The following is a 27,360-nucleotide window of genomic DNA, read 5'->3' as shown; positions in this document are numbered from 1 at the left end:
GCCTCCACATATGCTGAAGCCACAGAGTCTCAAAACATAGAAGCAATCATAAGAGGAAGATGACACATTAATAATCACAAGGGTTCTCACTTGGGTGTAATGATAGATTTATTTGTAAAGATTCTGTTCTTTGCCAATATTGTAATAAATTGATGTAGAATCTGTGTGCTGACAATTTGAGGTGGTACAGTTTAGGGTAAGTGCGCCTTTAAAATCCAGCAATGCCGGTTACAGTGGGTCTATAGAGCACAACACATACTTGCAGCCTAAAGACAGAATATGCCCCTCAAATTATTCAATCACCAACTTCACAGATTTCTAAATGGCAAGATTTGAGAGTGCAGCTTTTACACTGCAGTTGCAGCTGTGAAGTCTCCAGCTCGCTGGTGTTCCCACCTCACTTACCTGGCGTGTTGTTGGAACATGACCCAGAAGCTGGAAAATCTAAAAACCCTGCAAAAAAAGCTCTGAAGTACCATTTAATAGTCAGTTAAGTGCCTTTAATCCCTTTCCCGCCGCTTAGTGTCGGGTCCGTTTGCAAATCGGAGACCCGACACTCGGGAAAGATGCGTGGAGGCGGGATCACAGCCGGTTCGGAACCCATCGTGAATCATTACGAATTTAAGCTCTGACCCGCCTCCAATCCCGCCCTCTGAGCGCCGGCAAAATTCCAGCCTTTGTATCTGTCTTCACAGAAGAAGATGCAAAAACTTCCCGGAAATAGTGGAAAACCAAGGGTCTAGCGAGAACGAGGAACTGAAAGGAATTAGTATTAGTAAAAAAATAGTACTGGAGAAATTAATGGGACTGAAAGCCGATAAATCCCCTGGACCTGATGGCCTACATCCTAGTGTTTTGAAAGATGTGGCTATAGAGATAGTGGATGCATTGGTTGTCATTTTCCAAAATTCCATAGATTCTAGAATGGTTCCCACGGATTGGAATGTAGCAAATGTAACCCCACTATTTAAGAAAGAAGGGAGTGAAAAAATGGGGAACTACAGACCAGTTAGCCTGACATCAGTAGTAGGGAAAATACTAGAATCTATTATTAAGGACGTGGTAACAGGGCACTTAGGAAATAATAATAGGATTGGGCAGAGTCAACAGGGATTTATGAAAGGGAAATCGTGTTTGACAAATCTGTTTAGAGTTTTTTGAGATTGTAACTAACAGAATAGATAAGGGGGAACCAGTGGATGTGGTGTATTTGGATTTTCAGAAGACATTCGATAAGGTGCCACACAAAAGGTTATTAAACAAAATTAGGGCTCATGGGATTGGGGGTAATATACTAGCATGGATTGAGGATTGGTTAATGGACAGAAAAGAGAGAGTAGGAATAAACAGGTCATTTTTGGGTTGGCAAGCTGTAACTAGTGGGGTACCGCAAGGGTCAGTGCTTGGGCCTCATCTATTCACAATCTACATCAATGATTTGGATGAGGGGACCAAATGTAATATATCCAAGTTTGCTGATGATACAAAGCTGGGTGGGAATGTAAGTTGTGAGAAGGATGCAAAGAGGCTTCAAGGGTATATAGACAGGCTAAGTGAGTGGGCAAGAACATGGCAAATGGAATATAATATGGAGAAATGTGAAGTTATCCACTTTGGTAGGAAAAATAGAAAAGCAGAGTACTTTTTAACTGGTGAGAGATTGGGAAATGTTGGTGTTCAGAGGGTCCAGGATATCCTTGTACACGAATCACTGAAAGTTAACATGCAGGTACAGCAAGCAATTAGGAAAGCAAATGATATGATGGCTTTTATTACAAGAGGATTTGAGTATAAGAGTAAAGACATCTTACTACAATTATATAGGGCCCTGGTGAGACCACACCTGGAGTATTGTGTACAGTTTTGGTCTCCTTACTGAATGAAGGATATACCTGCCATAGAGGGAGTGCAACAAAGGTTCACCAGACTGGTTCCTGGGATGGGGGGAATGTCCTATGAGGAGAGATTGAGTAGACTAGGCTTATATTCTCTGGAGTTTAGAAGAATGAGAGGTGATCTCATTGAAACATACAAAATTCTTACAGGGCTTGACAGAGTAGGTGCAGGGCAGATGTCTCCCCTGGCTGGGGAGTCTAGAACCAGGGGTCACAGTCTCAGAATAAGGGGTCGGCAATTTAGGACTGAGATGAGGAGAAATTTCTTCACTCAGAGGGTGGTGAATCTTTGGAATTCTCTACCCCAGAGGGTTGTGGCGGCTCAGTCGTTGAGTATATTCAAGACAGAGATTGATACATTTTTGAACATTAAGGGAATCAAGGTGTAATGATATCAGCAAATAGAGATGGTATTTGCCTGTTCGATTATGATGCCTTACCAGCATGATTGCATGTATTGATTGCTTGTGCCTGACCAGCAGAGGGCATGTGACAGAGACAAGCAAGGCAGTTCAGTTTAGTTTCAGTTTCGTTCTAGATGGATCACTAGCATGATGTCTCCTGTAAATGCTGTATAAAGAGTTGAACAGACTTTAGATTAAAACTCATTCTCTTTCATGAATGTGTCGTCATTGAACTCACAAAGAAATCAATACATGGTGTCAGAAGTGATTGAAAGAGATGAAGTGGAAAAATCGGTCCAGACAGTGAAAAGGCTGATGTACAAGGCGAAAGACAATGGAACTGACTTCTACCAAAGCATGCTTGTATACCGCACAACGCCGCTCGAGTGTGGTAAGTCACCAGCCCAACTCCTTATGGGACGTCTGCTAAGGTCAAACCTACCCATCCCGGAGAACCTCCTGAAAACAAAAGAGGGGGAGAAAGTGAGGAAGTTCAAAGAACAACAGAAAGAAAAGCAAAAGTACTACTATGACAGAGGAACATAAAACCTACCTGAACTCCACACTGGTGGCCAAGTAAGGTTCAAAGACAAAACAAACACATGGACTCAGAAGGGAACTGTCCTGAGTGAAGTTCAACCAAGATCATACACCATTCAGACAGATGAGGGTGCTGTTCTGAGAAGAAATCATCGAGATCTTCTCATGGGACCAGCCACAGCAGATCAAGAGACTGATACTGTTGAACAACCTGATCACACAGCTGAGAACCAATCATCTGAGGCAACAACTCAGATTCAAGGACAATCAATCAGAAAATCCTCAAGACACATGAAGCCTCCTGAGAGACTCATTGAGCAAATTTAAGGACTATTGTTATAGAAGGAAGTAATGTTATCTTATTCTTTCTTCAAGTTCTAGTGTATTAACATATTTCATGTGAACACACAAAGCAAGGTTAAAAAACCTTGATCATGATAATGATAATGTAAGTTCATTAAGTGTTACAGTTAAAATGCAGATTAATACAAAGAAAACATGTTGTTAGTTAAAAGTAAAATACTTTTGTTTTAAGAAAAGGAGATGTAATGATATCAGCAAATAGAGATGGTATTTGCCTGTTCGATTATGATGCCTTACCAGCATGATTGCATGTATTGATTGCTTGTGCCTGACCAGCAGAGGGCATGTGACAGAGACAAGCAAGGCAGTTCAGTTTAGTTTCAGTTTCGTTCTAGATGGATCACTAGCATGATGTCTCCTGTAAATGCTGTATAAAGAGTTGAACAGACTTTAGATTAAAACTCATTCTCTTTCATGAATGTGTCATCATTGAACTCACAAAGAAATCAATACACAAGGCATATGGGCATAGTGCAGGAAAGCGGAGATGAGGTAACATATCAGCCATGATCTTATTGAATGGCGGAGCAGGCTCAAAGGGCCAAATGGCCTACTCCTGCTCCTATTTCTTATGTTCTAATGTAAAATGGCAGCTGCCATGGGACCTGCCACCAACTGGTGAAAGAGCGGTAGCTGCCATTTCTTCTCATGGTACTACAGAGTGGCGGTAAGTAGATGAATTCCTAGCCCTTTTTATTTAGAAAGGATAGCGCACAAGTTAAAACAATGCACATTAACCCCTAGGTAAAGGGCAATCAGGATATATATTGATTCCTGCTGGCAGTAAACATGGCTGTTTGTCAGCTGGACCTTCCAGCCCAAAATGTTTACTCTGTATTTCAATCATGTTATCCAACAGTTGGTAGATAAAAAAAAAGGCATATTGAGGTGGATATTTTACTAGACTCTACCCATTTGTAGGGGGGGCATCTATTACCTGGTTTATGGTAACATACCTGGCCAGCAGCCTTTTTGCCTGCTGCACTGTAAACCAATTTTAACAGCGGTTCTGAATCGCTACCCCACCTTTCAGTTCTGACTGGAGGACTTATAATTAATGATGTTAAAGCGGACAATTGGTTTGGATATGAGACAAGTCAAAATGTATTAAACTAAAGAACCATAATCAAATATAAACTATACCACACGAACATAGTAAATGCAACAAAAGTGTATAACAAGGGGGTACACACGGCAAAAATGAGGGATACAATGGCTACAATGTTATTTAAACAATCTTAGCAATTCCCTTAAATCACCAGCCCAAACTCCTTGCTAGGTTGTCTTGTTGAGGAGTCAGAACACTCTGCTCACCCGTGATCCAGCGAAGTAAAAAGAGACACCCGATAGCTTCTCAGTAGCTATCTTTTATACCTGTTGCTGCTGCCGCTCTGTCTGGAAAAATTCCGCCTAAAGTTCCAGTACACAAACAAAAGGACTGTGATTGGTTGCTGAATTGCTGTTTAAACATATCCAGCCATAATCGGCCTTGGGTCAAGTGGGCAACTCCTGACCTCCCTGGTTTGATTGACAGGTCTTTCATTCTCCTGCCGTTCTGTCTGGCCAGTACACAAAAAAGGACTGTGATTGGCTGCTGAATCATAGCCAGCCATAATCGACCTTGGGTCAAGTAGACAACTCCTGACCTCCCTGGTTTGATTGACAGGTCTTTCATGCTCCTGCCGTTCTGTCTGGCCAGTACACAAAAAAGGGACTGTGATTGGTTGCTGAATCATAGCCAGCCACAACAACCTGTCTCTGTGGCCTCGGGTCAAGTGGGCAACTCCTGACCTCCCTGGTTTGATTGACAGGTCTTTCACACAAACACATTACAAGCTGTAAACCTCTGTGTTTGAGCGGGCTCAAAAGCACAAGCCTTAAAAGATGTTCCTTCTCAATGTGCGTGAATACTTCCACGAATTTCCTCGACTCCGTTGTAGTCCAGTCCAGCAGTCTTTCGTGGCTCTGAGCATGCTTCAAAACATTGATCTGACCCAGAGGCAATTCAAAAACACACAAACCTTCATCCACGATGTGGACCAATGTTTCTCTTGTTTTCAGGGGAATTTTGCGAAACTCTTACATTCCTCCCTTTTGATACTTCAAACTTGATTGTAGTATCGACTCAAAGGAGTGAGCAAAATTCTCTGACCCCCTCACAAACAACCATCCCCTGTATTTACCTAATAGCTATCTGCCACTGATCCCCGGCCCGTCTATTCCCCTCAAATTCGAGAAAACCAAAACCCTGGTATGGTAGGCATCTTACATATACATCAATTTTCAATAAGGGGTCTCATACCCCTATACGCTTGTAAAATTATACAATGTAATCCAAATTTACAAACTTTTTACATTATAACTTATTACAAAATGTTACAGTCTTAGTTACACAATGTAATCAAAATGATCCCAAGCACGGAGAGGGTCCTACGCCTCTGCTCAACTTGGGGCTGTAACACAAAATACAAAAAAACAACTCCATTAAACATTTTAAACAAAATGCTGAAATAGAACCACGACCATCCCGTGCCAATGATGGGTCGCGAAACTCGAGTGGGTAATGCTCCTCCCACCCGGGCAGTAAATATTCCTTCCACCCCCCCCTTTAATGGTCTTAAACTTTAAAAACACACAGAATGGATTTTCCCCAACAGTCCGCTCCACCAGCCCCGAGCCGTTCCCTTGTCCCTTTGTGGAGGCAGGGTACCCCTCATGTTTCCTGCAGGCCCCCGGGTGAGTTCCTCCCTCCCCCGAATGCACCCACGTGACTCTTGGGTCTCCCCCTCCCCTATCCAATCTTTCCCGGGCCATCACCACCCACTCCCGGGGAACGCGTTCTTATCAACCAGGCGCCCGCGCTTCCCGACCATGACTCCTCAACAGCGAGGTCTCCCGCAAGTGAACTTCAGTCAGGATAGTGCTGGGATGGGGGCCATGCCCCACCCAGCTGGGGCCATCTCCTCCCCGTAGGAGGAGTAGGCAAGTTCCTCTGGACCCTGTCCGGTTTTTCCCGAAGATCGCTGATGGGTCTCTTGGATTCGTCCAGTGGCAAGGTGATCCCCAACATTCTGTCTTCATAACTTCATTCGATGCCCAGCTCGGGCTGGGCGAACATGGCTGCTTCATTTTCCAATCTCCTGCAAAACATAAAAGTACATGCAGCCAGGTCTCTCCCTGACCTGCTGCTTTAGGTGGAGGCGTGGTCGGGTCCCTCGACCTCGGACCAAAACACAAACATTTGGCACACTTGTAAACTTAAACTTACACTTAAACTCAAAACATTTGAAAACATTCTAATACATCTTAAAAGCACGCTACGATCAAAACGCAATCAATCCCAAGCTATAATACAAATGCCGCCCGTCTCCGGGCGGCCAGGCTAATCTCTGGCCCCGTCGCAGCTTGCTGCTGGCTGCAGCGAAGCTGGACTGCCTCCTGCTGCTGGTCCCTCGCAGCTTCTGGCTGCTGAGTGGGGACCTCTGTTCTTTGGCTTCTCCCTGGCTCAGGAGACGGCCTTACTCCACTGTAAAGTGGGTGACCATGCTTTCTTGGGCTGGGGCACCGAAGAGACTTTCTGAGGGGCGTCTCTGCGGGGGAAACTTTGGCTGGCGGACCCTGAGCTTGGGTCACAGCCCTAGCTGGCTGGGAACCTTCTCCCCCATGTCCAAATAGCCCGCACTGTATAATATATCGGGAAGCCTGCTGGTACAAATCTCTCTCTCCTGATCCAAAACCTGGTGTCAGCTCCCTCCCTATGTCTCCTGCAAGAGGGATTGCTATCCCTGCCCCCCCAGGATCCCACATCATAGGGGGAACCATTCTAGAGGCTGGCTGGGAAGCTGGTCCCTTTAAACAGGTGAGTGCGCCTGCGTGAATCTCCTCCCCTGAGTCCCGCGGCAGAGGCTGTGAAGCCTCTGTGTTCACACAGGCGGTTGCGCCTGCGCAAACCTCCTTTTGGCAAAACTCGCCCCTCAGGCGCACGACCGCGCCTGCGTGGGAAAACTGAGGAAGGTCCGCTGGGGGTGCGGGCTGGGGAACCGCGCCTGCGCGAGCAGTTTCAGTGGATGGAGTGGCAGCAGCCTGCAGATTTCTGATCCCAGGCTGCTGTTTCTCTGTTCCTAAGACACCTAACCATTTCAAATTCGAACTTTTGCCAAAATTTAGGTCCCACTGGGGTAGGGAAGTGTCCCAATTTGTGGGCTGAACAACTTTACCCTGAAAACAAGCCACAGCACCTGTCTTTACAGGCTGTGAACTTGAACTTGACTGGTGGGCAAACTCATGTTCCCTTCCCCGAGTGGCTTTAAATGGGGAATTTTGGACTTGGACCTGCCTTTGGTCTGGGGCCAAAACTATTCCCTGTGTGCCTCCCTTGTCCAGGATTTCTGCTACTGGACCTGCTCTACAGGGGTCCCAGAACTCTCCTTCCCTGTTCCCTGGCTTAAACAGCTTACTCTGCCCAGGGATGGCTCCTCCCCCCACACAAGCCATAGCACTTGCCTGTGAACTTGTGCCTGCTGTGGGCTGAGGATTCCAATTCTCAGGCTCACTCCCAGCTGCCTGTTTGGGGTTGACTTTAAACCCCTTTCTTTCCAGTCCTTGTGGGGAGGCAGAGGTGGGCGAGGGGGCTGCAGCACCACTGATGGCTGCTCCCTTTCCCTGATTGGCCCTCATGAGAGATTTTAACATCTCCAGGACAGACTCGATTGTGTCTGTCTCTGCCTTCTCAGTTGGGGCTGCAGGGTTCCTGGCTGTATCTCTCCCAGGCTTTTTACAATCCCTGCGCCAGTGGCCCTCCTCCCCGCACTTGTAACAAGTGACCTTGTTCTGGGAGGGATGGCTCCCCTCCTGGCGCCACTCTTTCTGATAAGGAGCCTCAGGTTTATCTAATTCCCTATCCAGCACCGTTCTGGGTGCTGCCTGTGGGATGGTTCTACTTGGGCTGCCAGTAAAATCCGGCTGACCTGCCTTCGGGCTGATCAGGCAAACCATTCCCCTTGCTGCTTTTAAAGCCATGTTAAAGCTTTCTATCTCTGCCCTACAGGGGCCATGATCTGTTTCACTAAACCGGGCATTCTCTTCCCGCAGTCTCATCTAATTTTCCCTGGCTTCAGCGATTCCCTGCACAAGGCGTTCTATAAATGCCTGGCATTTCGTGACCTCTAGTGTGAGGCGTGCATTTTCTTCCCACACCCTCATACCACTAGCTCTGGCCTCATTCACCTCTCTCATGAGGCATTCTACCCCCGCCTGGCATTTCTCAAACTGGGACTCCTGACTCTTGGCCTCTTTAACCTCCTCCTGCTCTCTCCTCTCACCCTTCCTAACCCAGCCACCTATACCCCGCTAGGTCAGCCTACACGCTGCCACTACCTTCCACAGGACTGCCCACAGACTGAAAGCAAGAAAGAGAAGAGCTGATGCTTGCTGCAGATCCAAATCACTCATCAAATCAAGAACTGCCTCCAGTCCCATCTGGGTCGCCATTTGTAGGGGGGGCATCTATTACCTGGTTTATGGTAACATACCTGGCCAGCAGCCTTTTTGCCTGCTGCACTGTAAACCAATTTTAACAGTGGTTCCGAATCGCTACCCCACCTTTCAGTTCTGACTGGAGGACTTATAATTAATGATGTTAAAGCGGACAATTGGTTTGGATATGAGACAAGTCAAAATTTATTAAACTAAAGAACCATAATCAAATATAAACTATACCACATGAACATAGTAAATGCAACAAAAGTATATAACAAGGGGGTACACACGGCAAAAACGAGGGATACAATGGCTACAATGTTATTTAAACAATCTTAGCAATTCCCTTAAATCACCACCCCAAACTCCTTGCTAGGTTGTCTTGTTGAGGAGTCAGAACACTCTGCTCACCTGTAATCCAGCGAAGTAAAAAGAGACACCCGATAGCTTCTCAGTAGCTATCTTTTATACCTGTTGCTGCTGCCGCTCTGTCTGGAAAAATTCCCGCCTAAAGTTCCAGTACACAAACAAAAGGACTGTGATTGGTTGCTGAATTGCTTGTTTAAACATAGCCAGCCATAATCGGCCTTGGGTCAAGTGGGCAACTCCTGACCTCCCTGCTTTGATTGACAGGTCTTTCATTCTCCTGCCGTTCTGTCTGGCCAGTACACAAAAAAAGGACTGTGGTTGGCTGCTGAATCATAGCCAGCCATAATCGACCTTGGGTCAAGTAGGCAACTCCTGACCTCCCTGGTTTGATTGACAGGTCTTTCATGCTCCTGCCGTTCTGTCTGGCCAGTACACAAAAAAGGGACTGTGATTGGTTGCTGAATCATAGCCAGCCACAACAACCTGTCTCTGTGGCCTCGGGTCAAGTGGGCAACTCCTGACCTCCCTGGTTTGATTGACAGATCTTTCACACAAACACATTACAAGCTGTAAACCTCTGTGTTTGACCGGGCTCAAAAGTACAAGCCTTAAAAGATGTTCCTTCTCAATGTGCGTGAATACTTCCACGAATTTCCTCGACTCCATTGTAGTCCAGTCCAGCAGTCTTTCGTGGCTCTGAGCATGCTTCAAAACATTGATCTGACCCAGAGGCAATTCAAAAACACATAAATCTTCATCCACGATGTGGACCAATGTTTCTCTTATTTTCAGGGGAATTTTGCGAAACTCTTACACATTCTACAGCTGTTTGAATTATATATATTGTATTATCTAGTTATATGCCAATTTAGTTGCTTGAGAAGTATGAGAGAAGTATTATTTTGGATAGATCCTGACTGGAGACTTTGAAACAAAATAGCATGTGTCCATTGTGATTTAGATTCATTATCTCCTACAGTATAAGGATAATTAAATATTTATCTTAACAAAATATACCCTTTAGATAGTTAACGATTTGCACAGAGCAGATTTATTAAGCTTGTGAGTTTGTTAATTCTTCCAATTGTCCTTCATATTCACTTAAAGGTCTCCAGTGATTTAGAATAAATGTATTTTACTGCAGTATAGCCTGCCACACTAAATCAAGAATAGAAATCAACTTTTGCCACATTCAAGATTATAGAGAATATTGATTTCCCATTGAAACTCACTAAAACCCTTTTCATTAATTCTGCTTTGATGGAATACCAGCTGGTAGAATGCATCATAAAGCAGCAGAGGGCACAAAGTAATCCAATACTCCCATCATAACTGCTTTTGTACCACCTGACTTAATGATGAATTCTAGAAAACTTGGCGATATAGCAGATAACTCATGGGTCTACCTGAGGTTAATCAATCAGTTGTTCTTTCTTTGGAACAAAATACCATTTGTTTAATATCATCCAAAGAAGATGCAGATTAATGCTTTAGAGAGCTTGTTTATTGATGTAAGAAAAGCAACAAATTTCAAAATATGTTTCTCGATATACAATAAATTACGGAGAGCGCTAACTGAAATAAATATTGGGGTAGAAATTCATTTTGGGCAGTAGAGCAAAACGGGTGGTAACACATCAGCTGCCTGGCCTGTCAGATATTCACTCCCATTGACCATTGGGATGGGAGGGGGAGGGGGACAGGGAAGAGTGAGGCCGCTATCGGCAGAGGTCCAGCCGAAGGTTTGCTTGAGGGGCCGGAGTTGGGTGGGGGGGGGTGGGGGGCTGGAGCACTCCTGCTCCTCCTGCTCGTTTTTTTTCATTTTTAACCATCTGGCACTCTCCCACTCATCATGGGGGATTTAATATCTGGGCCATTGTTTTCTTTCAGAATTTAGAGTCCCGACTTTAACCTACTGCACCCAGTGGAAACGGAGGGGGTGCGGTTTGGGTTGGACGCCCATTTTACACCCCATCCAATTTTACTCTCTAGAAGCCCTTGGCTCATTGAGGCACTCTGTTCATCTGTGCTCGGTCCCTTCTGTTGTACATTGTTTCTCTTTGTATGGAAAAGAACAATGTACACTGAACAAATGAATATTTTATATGGTACATTCTTGGACTAGAGAGTGTTTGAAATTTGACTGAGTGGATTGGAAGTGATCTTGTATAAGGAATGTAATATCGAAATTCATAGACACACAAATTAGGAAGCACAGTTAACTCTGGTGAGGACTGTAAATATCTTCCAGAGAACATAGTCACGTTAATATATTAGGGAGATAAATGTAGGATTACATTTTTTGCAGAGAATTTTGTGAGAAAGAACGAGGAGATTAAAGGAGAGGTTAGGAGATATTGGGGTTTATTTTTTAACTTTTGGGCGGGCGACCGGTGAAGCACACTAATTGGCCACCCATTCTGGCTGAAAACATCAATTGGCCACCCATTCCGGCTAAAAACATTAATTGGCCACCCATTCCGGCTGAAATCATTAATTGGCCACCCATTCTGGCTGAAAGCATTAATTGGCCACCCATTCTGGCTGAAAGCGTTAATTGGCCACCCATTCCGGCTGAAAGCGTCAATTGGCCACCCATTCTGGCTGAAAGTGTTAATTGGCCACCATTCCGGCTGAAAGCGTTAATTGGCCACCCATTCTGGCTGAAAGCATTAATTGGCCACCCATTCCGGCTGAAAGCATTAATTGGCCACCCATTCCGGCTGAAAGCATTAATTGGCCACCCATTCCGGCGGAAAGCGTTCATTGGCCACCCATTCCGGCTGAAAGTGTTAATTAGCCACCCATTCTGGCTGAAAGCATTAATTGGCCACCCATTCCAGCTGAAAGCATTAATTGGCCACCCATTCCGGCTGAATACTGCAAAGGCTATGGGCCCTGACAACATTCCGGCAATAGTACTGAAGACTTGTGCTCCAGAACTAGCTGCGCCCCTAGCCAAGCTGTTCCAGTACAGCTACAACACTGGCATCTACCCGGCAATGTGGAAAATTGCCCAAGTATGTCCTGTCTACAAAAAGCAGGACAAATCCGACCCGGCCAATTACCGTCCCATCAGCCTACTCTCAATCATCAGCAAAGTGATGGAAGGTGTCATCGTCAGTGCTATCAAGCGGCACTTACTCAGCAATAACCTGCTAACTGACGCCCAGTTTGGGTTCCGCCAGGGCCACTCAGCTCTTGACCTCATTACCGCCTTGGTCCAAACATGGACAAAAGAGCTGAACTCAAGAGGTGAGGTGAGAGTGACTGCCCTTGACATCAAGGCAGCATTTGATCGAGTGTGGCATAAAGGAGCCCTAGCAAAACTGAAGTCAATGGGAATCAAGGGTAAAACTCTCCATTGGTTAGAATCATACCTAGCACAAAGGAAGTTGGTTGGGTTGTTGGAGGTCATTCATCTCAATCACATGACATCACTGCAGGAGTTCCTCAGGGCAGTGTCCTAGGCCCAACCATCTTCAGCTGTTTCATCAATGACCTTCCCTCCATCATAAGGTCAGAAGTGGGGATGTTCGCTGATGATTGCACACTGTTCAGCACCATTCGAGACTCGTCAGATACTGACGCAGTCCGCGTCCATATGCAGCAAGACCTGGACAATATTCAGACTTGGGCTGACAAGTGGCAAGTAACATTCGCACCACACAAGTGCCAGGCAATGACCATCTCCAACAAGCGAGACTCTAACCATCTCCCCTTGACATTCAATGGCATTACCATCGCTGAATCCCCCACTATCAACATCCTGGGGGTTACCATTAATCAGAAACTGAACTGGACCAGCCATATAAATACTGTGGTTACAAGAGCAGGCCAGAGGCTGGGAATTCTCCGGCGAGTGTCTCACCTCCTGATTCCCCAAAGCCTTTCCACCATCTACAAGGCACAAGTCAGGAGTGTGATGGAATACTCTCCACTTGCCTGGATGAGTGCAGCTCCAACAACACTCAAGAAGCTCGACACCATTCAGGATAAAGCAGCCCGCTTGATTGGCACTCCATTCACCACCTTCAACATTCACTCCCTCCACCACTGGCGCACTGTGGCTGCAGTGTGTACCATCTACAAGATGCACTGCAGCAACTCGCCAAAGCTCCTTCAACAGCACCTTCCAAACCCGCGACCTCGACCACTTAGAAGGACAAGGGCAATAGACGCATGGGAACATCACCACCTACAAGTTCCCCTCCAAGCCACACACCATCCTGACTTGGACCTGTATCGCCGTTCCTTCACTGTTGCTGGGCCAAAATCCTGGAACTCCCTTCCTAACAGCATTGTGGGTGTACCTACACGATATGGACTACTGCGGTTCAAGAAGGTGGCTCACCACCATCTTCTCAAGGGCAATTAGGGATGGTCACTAAATGCAGGCCTAGCCAGCGACGCCCACATCCCATCAAAGAATTAAAAAAAAATTTTTTTTCATTGGCCACCCATTCCAGTTGAAAGGGTTAATTGGCCACCCATTCAGCTGAAAACATTAATTGGCAACCCATTCCGGCTGAAAGCATTAATTGGCCACCCATTCTGGCTGAAAACCATTAATTGGCCACCCATTCTGGCTGAAAGCATTAATTGGCCACCCATTCTGGCTGAAAGTGTTAATTGGCCACCCATTCAGCTGAAAACATTAATTGGGCACCCAGTCTGGCTGAAAGCATTAATTGGCCACACATTCCAGCTGAAAGCATTAATTGGCCACCCATTCTGGCTGAAAACCATTAATTGGCCACCCATTCTGGCTAAAAACGTTAATTGGCCACCCATTCTGGCTGAAAGTGTTAATTGGCCAGCCATTCTGGCTGAAAACGTTAATTAAGAACATAAGAACATAAGAACATAAGAAATAGGAGCAGGAGTAGGCCAATCGACCCCTCGAGCCTGCTCCGCCATTCAATAAGATCATGGCTGATCTGATCCGAACCGCCAATCCACTATCACAGAACCACCTCCTGAATCTAACAGAATTAGACACACGAAATAGGAGCAGGATCAGGCTACACGGCCCCTGGGCCCGCTCCGCTACCCACAGGGCCATGTCCGATCCGAACCTAGACTCATGTCCAAATTCCTGCCCGCTCCCCGTAACCCTTAATTCCCTTTACTTCTAGGAAACTGTCTATTTCTGTTTTAAATTTATGTAATGGTGTAGCTTCCACAGCTTTTTGGGGCAGCATATTCCATGGACCTACCACCCTCTGAGTGAAGTAGTTCCTCCTCATCTCAGTTTTGAAAGAGCAGCCCCTTATTCTAAGACTATGCCCCCTAGTTCTAGTTTCACCCATCATCGGGAACATCCTCCCCGCATCCACCCGATCCAACCCCTTCACAATCTTATATGTTTCAATAAGATCGCCTCTCATTCTTCTGAGCTCCAATGACTAGAGTCCCAATCTACTCAACCTCTCCTCATATGACCACCCCCTCATCCCCGGGATTAACCGAGTGAACCTTCTTTGTACTGACTCGAGAGCAAGTATGTCTTTTCTTAAGTATGGACACCAAAACTGTATGCAGTATTCCAGGTGCGGTCTCACCAATACCTTGTACAACTGAAGCAATACCTCCCTATTTTTATATTCTATCCCCCTAGCAATGAAAGCCAACATTCCATTGGCCTTCTTAATCACTTGCTGCACCTGCATACTAACCTTTTGAGTTTCGTGCACCAGGACCCCCAGACCCCTTTGTACTTCAGTACTTTCCAGTTTCTTGCCATTAAGATAATAACTTGCTCTACGATTTTTCCTGCCAAAGTGCATAACCTCACACTTTCCAGTATTGTATTCCATCTGCCAAATCTCTGCCCACTTACTTAGCCTGTCTATGTCCCCTTGCAGGTTTTTTATGTCCTCCTCACTCACTACTTTCCCTCCCATCTCAGTATCATCTGCAAACTTTGATATGTTACACTTGGTCCCCTCCTCCAAATCGTTAATATAGATTGTAAAGAGTTGGGGACCCAGCACTGACCCCTGCGGAGGTCACCCATTCCGGCTGAAAACATTAATTGGCCACCCATTCCGGCTGAAAACATTAATTGGCCACCCATTCCGGCTGAAAACATTAATTGGCCACCCATTCCGGCTGAAAGCATTAATCGGCCACTCATTCTGGCGGAATGCATTGCGCCAAACATGTGGCCCGGTGCAACTCGTCAGATTCGGCAAAGGAAAACAGGCCGGAACTACTGTCAAGACGGTAAGTCTTGGGGGAGGGGGTTGTGATCGCTGAGGGTGGGGATCCCGGGGCGGCAGTGGCTCACATTATGTTTGTGAGCCTCGGAGGTACACTTCTGCTCCTCTAAGGCTCCCAAAAATAATTCAAGACTTAGCTTTGCTGGGCCTCTTCTCCAAGGCCCGTGGAACTGATTGAAGCCTGCGCATCTTGAAAGGGGCCTATTGCCTGAAAACAGGCGGGCGCTTTGAACACCCAGAGGCAGTCTCCTTTTAAAATGACACTGGCTGCATCGCCACTGTTAACGGAACAGTAAGGCTATCGATCCCATTTTGAGGCTGTTACCATCCTGTTAACACCAGTCGAAGGGAATGAAAATCAACCCCATTGGGTGAGATTTTCTACTTGTGCCCAAAACAGGCAGAATGCCCACCCACGCGGTATTCGAGAAGCCCAACCTATTTTCAGGTTTGGGATTATTTAAAGGTTTCCAGCGAACTGTGGACGCTCCTCCCGGCCACACGAAAACATTTTTTAAAAACCCCCAAAAACTCACCTTTTCAGACAGCTCTCCAGCATTCCTTAAAGGCCTGGGGAAAGTGGAACCAGCATGCTCCGCTCATTGCTCCACGGAAATTTCGATAGGCACAGACACCAATTTGTGCATTTAAATAGTCTCCTGCATGTGTTTTTTTATTCATTCTCGGAATGTGGGTGCTGTTGGCAAGGCTGGCATTTATTGTCCATCCCTAGTTGCCCTGAGAAGGTGGTGGTGGTGGGCCTGTTTTTTTGTATCGCTATTCTTCCCGACGATGTGTTCGGCGAGTCGGGCAGAGGAGCGCAGCGCAACGAGCAGCAGCAGACTCAACGACAAGCTGCAGGCCGGCAGCTCCATTTCGGGTAACTCGCAGTCCGGATGGGAGGAGGGGAGCCAGGCATGGTGGCCAGAGCGGGAGAAGCAGGCCACCACACGTGGAGCCGGCAACAGTGAGGAGGAGGCCGCGGTGAAGAGGAGGACGGAGCGGCTGAGGGACATCGTGCTCCCACTGCCACGGGAAGCCATTTTATTGACTCTGAACGCGGCGCTGTATGTATAGCGGACGCGTCCCTACGGGGAACAAGCATTCCATTGTACTTGTTACATACGGCAAATAAATCTAATCTAATCTGAATCTGAATCTGATCTAGTGGTTTTGACACAACAGAGCGGCTTGCTCGGCCACTTCAGAGGGCAATTAAGAATCAACCACTTGGTGTGGATCTGGAGTTACATTTGGATCAGACCGGTTAAGGACAGCAGGTTTCCTTCCTAAAGAACATTAGTGAACCAATTGGGCTTTTACGACAATCTAACAGGTTTGTGATCACTTTTACTGATAGCAGGTTTTTGTTCCCAGATATTTTTTTAAAAGTGAATTCAAATTCTCAAACTGCCGTTGTGGCATTTGAACTCAGGTTTTCTGGATTACTTGTTGGGCAGGAGTGCTGGGCGCCCATTTAAAGGCCTGCCTGAAAATTGATTCAGGTGGGCAAATGGGTGTACCAAGTCCCCACCAGAGTTTCTTCTGTTGGTCGCCTGTTTTTCAGGTGAGAAACTGGCAGCTGGCAGTTGAAAACCACCCCCATTATTAATGCAGAGGGTTGTTAGGACATAGAGGGGGAAAAATTCGGTCACGCCCCCTTTGGAGTGCTAACTTCGCTGGGGCACTATCCCGAAAAAGTTAGCGCCCCTGCGCCATCAATTGAGTGGTAGCACCCCAAGCAGGAGGCGGGACACTACTGGAAACACTCCCCCTCCTTCCTGGGGCACTATTCAATATCACAATGCTACGCGCAAGAGCGCCATGCGCGTTGGCACGTAGCGCCGTAGTATTACAGGCCTCGCTCCCCTGATTAAAGGGGAGGGGTCTAGCGCAACGTGCACCGCTGCCCTGCTGGACCACTGGGGAGCGGGGTGCTGGTAAATCCGATCATGGCCGGCACCCTGCATGAAGAAGCAGAAGGGGGCAGGTGCTGGCAGGCGGCCAAAAAAAAATGGCCGCCCGGCATCTGCTGTTTAATTTACGCCACCGCAAAGACATCATCCTGACCCTGTCGGACATATCGTCCGGCGGTAGGTCAGGGGGCGCAACCAAAGTTTGCGGCCGGGGCGCTGCGCATGGCGATGATGTCATCGCCGGAGGCGCAGCGCCACAGGGCGTTAGCAGCTACCGCTGCCACTAACCTCCGGCTGAATTTCATGGGAGGCACTAGCAGCACCGCACCCGGGCGCCAGGGGCTTTGTGCCCCACGGGGGTGCTAACAGGAGGCGCAAAGCAGCTCAATTTCCCCCCCAGAATGTCCTATTAGAAATGGTGCTGAGTGCAGGATCCATAAAAACTTTTTAAAGAGGTAGTGGATAAATATTCAAAAAGAAAAAAATTAGACGTGTATGGAGAAAGAACAGAGAAATGGGAGTAAGTAGATAACTTTCAGAAAGCTGATTTTGTCGGGATGGGCCCTTATGTGCTGTAAAATTCTATAATAAATGTTAGGTGCATGTGTGAATAATGATTGAAACTGTTCAATCTTTTTTAATGGTGACCTTTTAACTTATCCTTTCTGGCCTGCTCTATTAGTATTCACCATCTTGATTACCTCCCTTTGTGTTGCAAGTGCAGCAGGGTGATATATTGAGGCTTTGGAAAAGGTGCAGTGGAGGGCCACTAGATAATTCCCAGTTTGAAGCATTTTAATTATCAAGATAGGCTCAAAGAGCTGGGACTCTACACTTTAGAGAAGCTGCGATTTAGTGGTGATTTGATCAAGGTTTATAAGATGATTAACGGAGGAGTATATGTATGTATTCACAGCTTGTTTCAACTAAATAGGTTAGGGAGGACCAGGAGTCACAATCTCAAGTTATGCAATGCCAGAACTAGGTTAGAAGTCAGGAAGTACTTGTTTTACCAGAGAATAGTGGACCTGTGGAACAGGCTCCTTTGGTGAACACTGATTTGCTGAATTTCTTTAAGCGAGAGCTGGACCTGTTTCTGGCTGGGGCAGAGATCACCTTGAACAAAAGATAGGTACTATATAACATTAATCAGGCCCAGATTGGTCTTCTGGACTAGTTTCAATCGCCTAGTGGGTTAAAGAGGAATTTTCCAGATTCCCACCCCTAATTGGCCTGGGCTTACTAATCTCCAATCTCACAGAGAGGGAGAGAAGTAAAAGGTAATCGAAGTGTGACGTCACCAGAAAGCAGGTAAGTGATTGGTTGGTGAGTATTTCTCTCTTTTTAAACTTTAACTCTGTGGTTTATAGTTTCTAAGCTCTCTGTGGTGTAGCGGGGGCTGTTTGTAAAACCAGGGCCCTTAAATATACCATTTAACTGTAGTGTAATTGGTGGGATTGATTTGATTTAATTTAATTGCAATTAACTATAAAGGGTAAGTCATGGCAGGACAGCCCGGTGCCGTAGTATGCTCCTCCTGCGCTATGTGGGAACTCAGGGACAGTTCCTGTGTCCCTGACAACCATGTGTGCAGGAAGTGTATCCAGCTGCAGCTAATGGTAGACCGCATAGATAGGCGTTTCTGCGGCTGCAAACGAGACTCCAGGATGGTGTGTTGCCTCCCTGGTGCAAGGGTCAAGGATGTCTCAGAGCAGCTGCAGAACATTTTGGAAGGGGAGGGTGAACAGCCAGTTGTCATGGTGCATATAGGTACCAACGATATAGGTAAAAAACCGGGATGAGGTCCTAAAAGCTGAATATAGGGAGTTAGGAGGTAAATTAAAAAATAGGACCTCAAAGGTAGTAATCTCAGGATTGCTACCAGTGCCACGAGCTAGTCAGAGTAGAAATAGAAGGATATTTCAGATGAATACATGGCTAGAGGAATGGTGTGAGGGGGAGCGATTCAAATTCCTGGGACATTGGAATCGGTTCTGGGGGAGGTGGGACCAGTTCAAACCGGACGGTTTGCACCTGGGCAGGGCCGGGACTGATGTCTTAGGGGGAGTGTTTGCTAGTGCTCTGGGGGAGGGTTTAAACTAAAATGGCAGGGGGTTGGGAACCTGAGCAGGGGGACAGAGGAAAGGGAAACAAGGATAAAAGAAAAAGATAGGAAGGAGAAAAACAAAAGTGGCAGTCAGAGAAATCAACAGTTTAAATCTAACATGGCCACAGTAAATAATAATTCTAATAGGTCTAAGAGCATTAAAAAAACAAGCCTGAAGGCTTGTGTCTTAATGCGAGGAGCATTCGTAATAAGGTGGATGAATTAGCTGCGCAAATAGAGGTAAACGATTATGATTTGACTGGGATTACGGAAATATGGCTCCAGGGTGGCCAAGGCTGGGAGCTCAACATCCAGGGGCATTCAATATTCAGGAAAGATAGGCAAAAAGGAAAGGGAGGTGGGGTAGCATTGCTGGTTAAAGAAGGGATTAACACAATTGTAAGGAAGGATATTAGCTCTGATGATGTGGAATCTGTATGGGTAGAACTGAGAAATACCAAGGGGCAGAAAACGTTAGTGGGAGTGGTATATAGACCTCCAAACAGTAATGCGGAGGTTGGGGATGGCATTAAAAGGGAAATTAGAGAAGCGTGCAATAAGGGCACAGCAGTCTTCATGGGTGACTTTAATCTACATATAAATTGGGCTAACCAAATTAGTAACAACATTGTGGAGGAGGAATTCCTGGAGTGTTGACGGGATGGTTTCCTGGACCAATATGTCGAGGAACCAACCAGATATCAGGCCATCTTAGACTGGGTATTATGTAACGAGAAAGGATTAATTAACAATCTTGTTGTACGAGGCCCCTTGGGTCGGAGCGATCATAATATGATAGAATTCTTCATTAAGATGGAGAATGAAGTTGTTCACTCAGAGACTAGGGACTTCATTTAAATAAAGGAAACTATGATGGTCTGAGGTGCGAATTGGGTAGGATTGATTGGGGAATGTCACTCAAAGGGTTGACGGTGGATAGGCAATGGCAAACATTCAAAGACCGCATGGATGAACTACAGAATTTGTTCATCCCAGTTTGGCATAACAATAAAACAAAAAAGGTGACTCAACCGTGGCTAACAAGGGAAATTAGGGATAGCACAAGATCCAAGGAGAGGACATATAAATTGGCCAGAAAAAGCAGTAAACCTGAGGATTTGGAGCAGTTTAGGATTCAACAAAGGAGGTCAAAGGGATTAATTAAGAAGGGGAAAATAGAATATAAAAGCAAGCTTGCAGGGAACATAAAAACTGACTGTAAAAGCTTTTATAGCTATGTGAAGAGAAAAAGATTGGTGAAGTCAAGCGTAGGTCCCTTGCAGTCAGAATCAGGGTAATTTATAATGGGGAACAAAGAACTGGCTGACAAATTAAATACATATTTTGGTTCTGTCTTCACAAAGGAGGACATAAATAACCTCCCAGAGATGTCAGGGATCATAGGGTCTGATGAAAGGGAGGAACTGAAAGAAATCAGTATTTGTAGGGAAATGGTGTTAAGGAAATTGATGGGATTGAAGGCCGATAAATCCCCAGGGCCTGATAATCTACATCCTAGGGTACTTAAGGAAGTGGCCCTAGAAATAGTAGATGCATTGCTGATCATCTTCCAACATTCGATGGAATCTGGAACAGTACCCATGGATTGGAGGGTAGCTAATGTTACCCCACTATTCAAAAAAGGTGGTAGAGAGCAAACGGGGAATTACAGACCGGTAAGCCTGACATTGGTAGTGGGGAAAATGCTAGACTCCTTCATAAAAGACGTAATAGCAGAGCACTTGGAAAACAGTGACAGGATCGGATAAAGTCAACATAGATTTACAAAGGGTAAATCGTGCTTGACTAATCTACTGGAATTTTTTGAGGATGTAACTGGTAAAATAGATAAGGGAGAACCAGTGGATGTGGTGTATTTGGACTTTCAGAAGGCTTTCGATAAGGTCCCGCATAAGAGATTAGCGTGTAAAGTTAAGGCGCATGGGATTGGGGGCAAGGTACTGACTTGGATAGAGAACTGGTTGGCAGACAGAAAGCAAAGAGTTAGAATAAACGGGTCTTTTTCCGAGTGGCAGGCAGTGACTAGTGGGGTACCGCAGGGATCGGTCCTTGGACCACAGCTATTCACAATATATATTAATGATCTAGACAAGGGAACTAGATATAATATCTCCAAATTTGCAGATGACACAAAGGTGGGTGGGCGTGTGTGCTGTGAGGAAGATGCCGAGAAACTCCAGGATTATTTGGACAGGTTGTGTGATTGGGCAGAAGCATGGCAGGTGCAATATAACGTGGATAAATGTGAGGGTATGCACTTTGGTAGCAAAAACAGGAAGGCAGATTATTATCTGAATGGCAATAGATTGGGAGAAGGGGAAGTGCAAAGAGACCTGGGTGTCCTTGTGCACCAGTCGCTGAAGGTAAGCATGCAGGTGCAGCAGGCGGTTAAGAAGGCAAATGGTATGTTGGCCTTCGTAGCGAGAGGGTTTGAGTACAGTAACAGGGCTGTCTTGCTGCAGTTGTACAGGGCCTTGGTGAAACCACATCTTGAGTATTGTGTGCAGTTTTGGTCGCCTTTTCTGAGGAAGGATGTTCTTGCCATGGAGGGAGTTCAGCGAAGATTCACCAGGGTGATACCTGGGATGGCAGGAATGACGTATGAGGAGAGATTGGGTCGATTGGGCTTGTACTTGCTGGAGTTTAGAAGAATGAGAGGGGATCTCATTGAAACTGATAAAATTCTGACAGGACTGGACAGACTAGATGCAGGAAGAATGTTCCCAATGGTCAGGGGGTCCAGAACCAGGGGTCACAGTCTAAGGATAAGGTGTAGGCCATTTAGGACAGAAATGAGGAGGAATTTCTTCACCCAGAGAGTGGTGAACCTGTGGAATTCTCTACCACAGAAGGCAGTAGAGGCCAATTCATTAAATATATTCAAGAAGGAGTTGGATATATTTCTCAAGGCTAAAGGGATCAAGGGGTATGGGGAGAAAGCAGGGACCGGGTACTGAATTTGGATGATCAGCCATGATTGCATTGAATGGCGGAGCAGGCTCGAGGGGCTGAATGGCCTACTCCTGCTCCGATCTTCTATGTTTCTATGTTTCTATGTTTTCAATTGATTTTCCGCCTCTCCCACATGGCTTTCAGGTGGAGTGGGGAGTGTATATATTGTGATGCACAAGAACATAAGAACATGAAATTGGAGCATGAGTGGGCCATACCGGCCCTCGAGCCTGCTCCGCCAGTCAGTAAGATCATGGCTGATCTTCTACCTCAGCTGCACTTTACCGCCCGATCCCCATATCCCTTGATTCCCCTAGTGTCCAAAAATCTATCACTCTCAGTCTTGAATACACTCAACGGCTCAGCATCCACAGCCCTCTGGGGTAAAGATTTCCAAAGATTCACAACCCTCTGAGTGAAGAAATTCCTCCTCATCTCAGTCATAAATGGCCAACCCCTTATCTTGAGACTATGGCCACTAGGGTCATAGTCAAGGCATCACAGTTGTTTGGGACAGGCTGGGTGGAGCAGAGGATCTTTTGTTGTCCATCATCATTCGCATGTTTGTGTGTAACTTGATTAATTCAGGCTAAGTATACAAGCAAGCAATCTGACACTTGTACATTACTTCGATTGGCGTCAATGGCTATCTACATATATGTGGCAACTTGCCTATATGGTAGGTTATGTTTTGTAAGGTAATTTCTCATGATGTTTTGCAAGTCAGACACCATCTTTTGGATTGCCTGCAGGTATATGTCCATACAATGTCCAATATGACCATTTGGTAAATCATGTTTTCCATGGTCTGTGCTGCTGCCCTATTTTTGCTAGAAATTACCCAAACTACAGTGATAGGCTCACTGAGCACTCTTTGTATCAGTTAACTCTCTGTTTATCCAGTTACGTAGCATTCTTGCAAAAGCTTTTGGGTTGGCCACTTATAGATCACCAGAGCATCCAGAAAGCGCAAAGTGTGTTCTTGCATGTGGGCTAAAAAAGGACAAAAAAATTAACTCTCAACTGTACGCTAAAAGGAATTTCACCCTTTGAGTCTCATTTGTGTGCAACAGACAAAAGCTGGAATTTTTTTTTAAAAAGCACTGTAAATTTCAAACCTTCCCCTAATAGGACATGTCCAGTTGGACAAAATTGCAACTTTTTTCATTTACTTGCATCGATAAAATGCTTTGCAGAAGCTGGTGATAGCTATAGCCGTTCTTTTAGTGTGCCTCATTAAAAGTGAAACTCATTAACTTAAAATTTTAATGTTGATTTCTTGATGCACAGAACATGACAAATAAATTGCATTTTTGTGCCAGATGCTGACTAGGTGGCCTTGTGTCATTTATGCCTCTGTATCGGAAAATGTGAGAATTGCAACCTGCATGTTTCAGAAGTTTACAAACCTGTCAGTCCCAGGAGAGGGGTGGGTTACAGAGATTGATTTGTTGTTTGTTTCCTTGTTGTACATGTTGTGAACTTAGCTTGCCTGGGAGATATTTAAGTGCAGAAATCGATTCTTCTATGAGTAAAGAGAAACTGATTATTTTGCCCTGTCAACAATGCTGTAATTGCATTCTAGTTAGGGAATAAACTTTCTGATCACTTAATATGTAGTATCAGAGCAACAAGAAGTTGCATTTATATAAGAACATAAGAACATATGAAATAGGAGCAGGAGTAGGCCAATCGGCCCCTCGAGCCTGCTCCGCCATTCAATAAGATCATGGCTGATCTGATCCTAACTGCCAATCCACTATCACAGAACCATCTCCTGCATCTAACAGAATTAGACACACGAAATAGGAGCAGGATCAGGCTACACGGCCCCTGGGCCCGCTCCGCTACCCACAGGGCCATGACCGATCCGAACCTAGACTCATGTCCAAATTCCTGCCCGCTCCCCGTAACCCTTAATTCCCTTTACTTCTAGGAAACTGTCTATTTCTGTTTTAAATTTATGTAATGATGTAGCTTCGACAGCTTTTTGGGGCAGCATATTCCATGGACCTACCACCCTCTGAGTGAAGTAGTTCCTCCTCATCTCAGTTTTGAAAGAGCAGCCCCTTATTCTAAGACTATGCCCCCTAGTTCTAGTTTCACCCATCATCGGGAACATCTTCCCTGCATCCACCCGATCCAATCCCTTCACAATCTTATATGTTTCAATAAGGTCGCCTCTCATTCTTCTGAACTCCAATGAGTAGAGTCCCAATCTACTCAACCTCTCCTCATATGTCCATCCCCGGGATTAACCGAGTGAACCTTCTTTGTACTGACTCGAGAGCAAGTATCTCCTTTCTTAAGTATGGACACCAAAACTGTACGCAGTATTCCAGGTGCGGTCTCACCAATACCTTGTACAACTGAAGCAATACCTCCCTATTTTTATATTCTATCCCCCTAGCAATGAAAGCCAACATTCCATTGGCCTTCTTAATCACTTGCTGCACCTGCATACTAACCTTTTGAGTTTCGGGCACCAGGACCCCCAGATCCCTTTGTACTTCAGTACTTTCCAGTTTCTTGCCATTAAGATAATAACTTGCTCTACGATTTTTCCTGCCAAAGTGCATAACCTCACACTTTCCAGTATTGTATTCCATCTGCCAAATCTCTGCCCACTTACTTAGCCTGTCTATGTCCCCTTGAAGGTTTTTTATGTCCTCCTCACTCACTACTTTCCCCCCCATCTTAGTATCATCTGCAAACTTTGATATGTTACACTCGGTCCCCTCCTCCAAATCGTTAATATAGATTGTAAAGAGTTGGGGACCCAGCACTGACCCTTGCGGAACACCACTAGTTACTGATTGCCAGTCTGAGAATGAACCATTTATCCCAACTCTCTGCCTTCTGTTAGATAGCCAACCCTCTATCCATGCCAGAATATTACCCCCAATCCCGTGATTTTTTATCTTAAGCAATAATCTTTTGTGTGGCACCTTGTCAAATGCCTTTTGGAAGTCTAAATACACTACGTCCACTGGTTCCCCTTTATCCACCCTGTTTGTTACGTCCTCAAAGAACTCCAGCAAATTTGTCAAACATGACTTCCCCTTCATAAAACCATGCTGACTTTGTCCTATTAAATTATGATTATCCAAATGTCCTGTTACTGTCTACTTAATAATGGACTCCAAAATTTTACCTACCACAGATGTTAGGCTAACCGGTCTATAGTTTCCAGCCTTCTGTCTACTGCCCTTTTTAAATAAGGGTGTTACATTAGCAGTTTTCCAGTCTGCCGGGACCATTGCCGAGTCCAGGGAGTTTTGGAAAATTATTACCAATGCATCCACAATCCCTACCGCCACTTCCCTCAAGACCCTAGGATGTAAGCCATCAGGTCCAGGTGATTTATCCGCCTTGAGTCCCATTATTTTACCGAGTACCACTTCCTTAGTGATTTTGATCATGTTTAGCTCCTCCCCCCCTTTAGCCCCCTGTTTGTCCAGTGTTGGGATATTCTTAGTGTCTTCTACTGTAAAGACTGATGTAAAATATTCATTCAGTGTTTTTGCCATCTCCATATTTCCCACCATTAATTTCCCGGTCTCATCCTCTAAGGGACCAACATTTACTTTAGCCACCCTTTTTCTTTTTATATAACTATAAAAACTCTTACTATCTGTTTTTATATTTTTTGCTAATTTACTTTCATAATCTATCTTCCCTTTCTTAATCAATCTTTTTGTTATTTTTTGCTGTCTTTGAAAGTTTTCCCAATCCTCTATCCTCCCACTAGATTTGGCTACCTTATATGCCCTTGTTTTTAGTCGAATACTATCCTTAATTTCTTTACTTAGCCACGGATGGCTGTCTTTTCTTTTACACCCTTTTCTTTTCAGTGGAATATATACTTTTTGGAAGTTGTAAAATAACTCCTTAAATGTACACCACTGATCATGTATCGTCTTACCCTTTAATCTATTTTCCCAGTCCACTCTACTCAATTCCGCTCTCATACCTTCATAGTCTCCTTTATTCAAGCTTAGCACGCTTGTTTGAGATCCAACCTTCTCACCCTCTAATTGAATATGGAATTCAACCATGTTATGGTCACTCATTCCAAGGGGATCCTTTACTAGGACATTTTTAATTAATCCTGTCTCGTTACACAGGACCAGATCTAAGGTTGCCTGCCCCCTGGTCGGTTCAGTTACATACTGCTCAAGAAACCCATCCCTAATACACTCAATGAACTCATCCTCAAGGCAGCCCTGCCCAATTTGATTTGTCCAATTAATATGATAGTTAAAATCCCCCATAATTATAGATGTTCCCTTATTACAAGCCTCCACTATTTCCTGATTGATACTCCGTCCAACAGAGTTGCCACAGTTCAGAGGCCTATAGACTACGCCCACTAGTGTTTTTTTCCCCTTATTATTCCTTACCTCCACCCAAACTGTTTCATTGTCCTGATCTTATGACCCAATATCATTTCTCTGTATTACAGTGATTCCTTCCTTTATTAACATAGCCACCCCACCTCCCCTTCCTTCCTGCCTGTCCTTCCTGATCGTTAAATAACCTGGTATGTTTAATTCCCAGGCATTGTCACCCTGCAGCCATGTTTCTGTAATGGCCACAAGATCATACCCATATGTAGTTATTTGTGCCATTAACTCATCTATTTTGTTACGAGTGCTACGTGCATTCAGATAGAGAACTTTCAAAGATGTTTTGTGACACGTAGTTCCTGCTTTTGCCCTTTTTATTACTTTACCTTTTACTCCATACCTTCTGCCGCTTCCTGACATGCTCTGGTTTTTAATTTCCCCACTGCTACCTAAGTCTATGACCTTCTCTGTTGTCATTTGTATTATTTGCACTCCAGGAACCTCCCCCCGACTAGTTAGTTTAAAGCCCTCCCTACAGCCCTAGTTATATGACCTGCCAGGACTCTAGTCCCAGCACTGGCCAAGTGAAGCCCATCCCAACAGAACAGCTCCCTCCTGCCCCAGTACTGGTGCCAGTGTCCCAGGAAGCAAAACCCATTTCTCCCACACCAGTCTTTGAGCCACGCATTTAAATCTCTAATTTTATTTCTCCTAGCCAAATTCGCTCGTGGCTCAGGTAATA

This window comes from Somniosus microcephalus, chromosome 6, assembly GCF_052327205.1.
Source record: "Somniosus microcephalus isolate GS21.2 chromosome 6, FLI_Smic_1.0, whole genome shotgun sequence".
NCBI lineage: Eukaryota > Metazoa > Chordata > Chondrichthyes > Squaliformes > Somniosidae > Somniosus > Somniosus microcephalus.
This window is presented reverse-complemented; position numbering follows the sequence as displayed.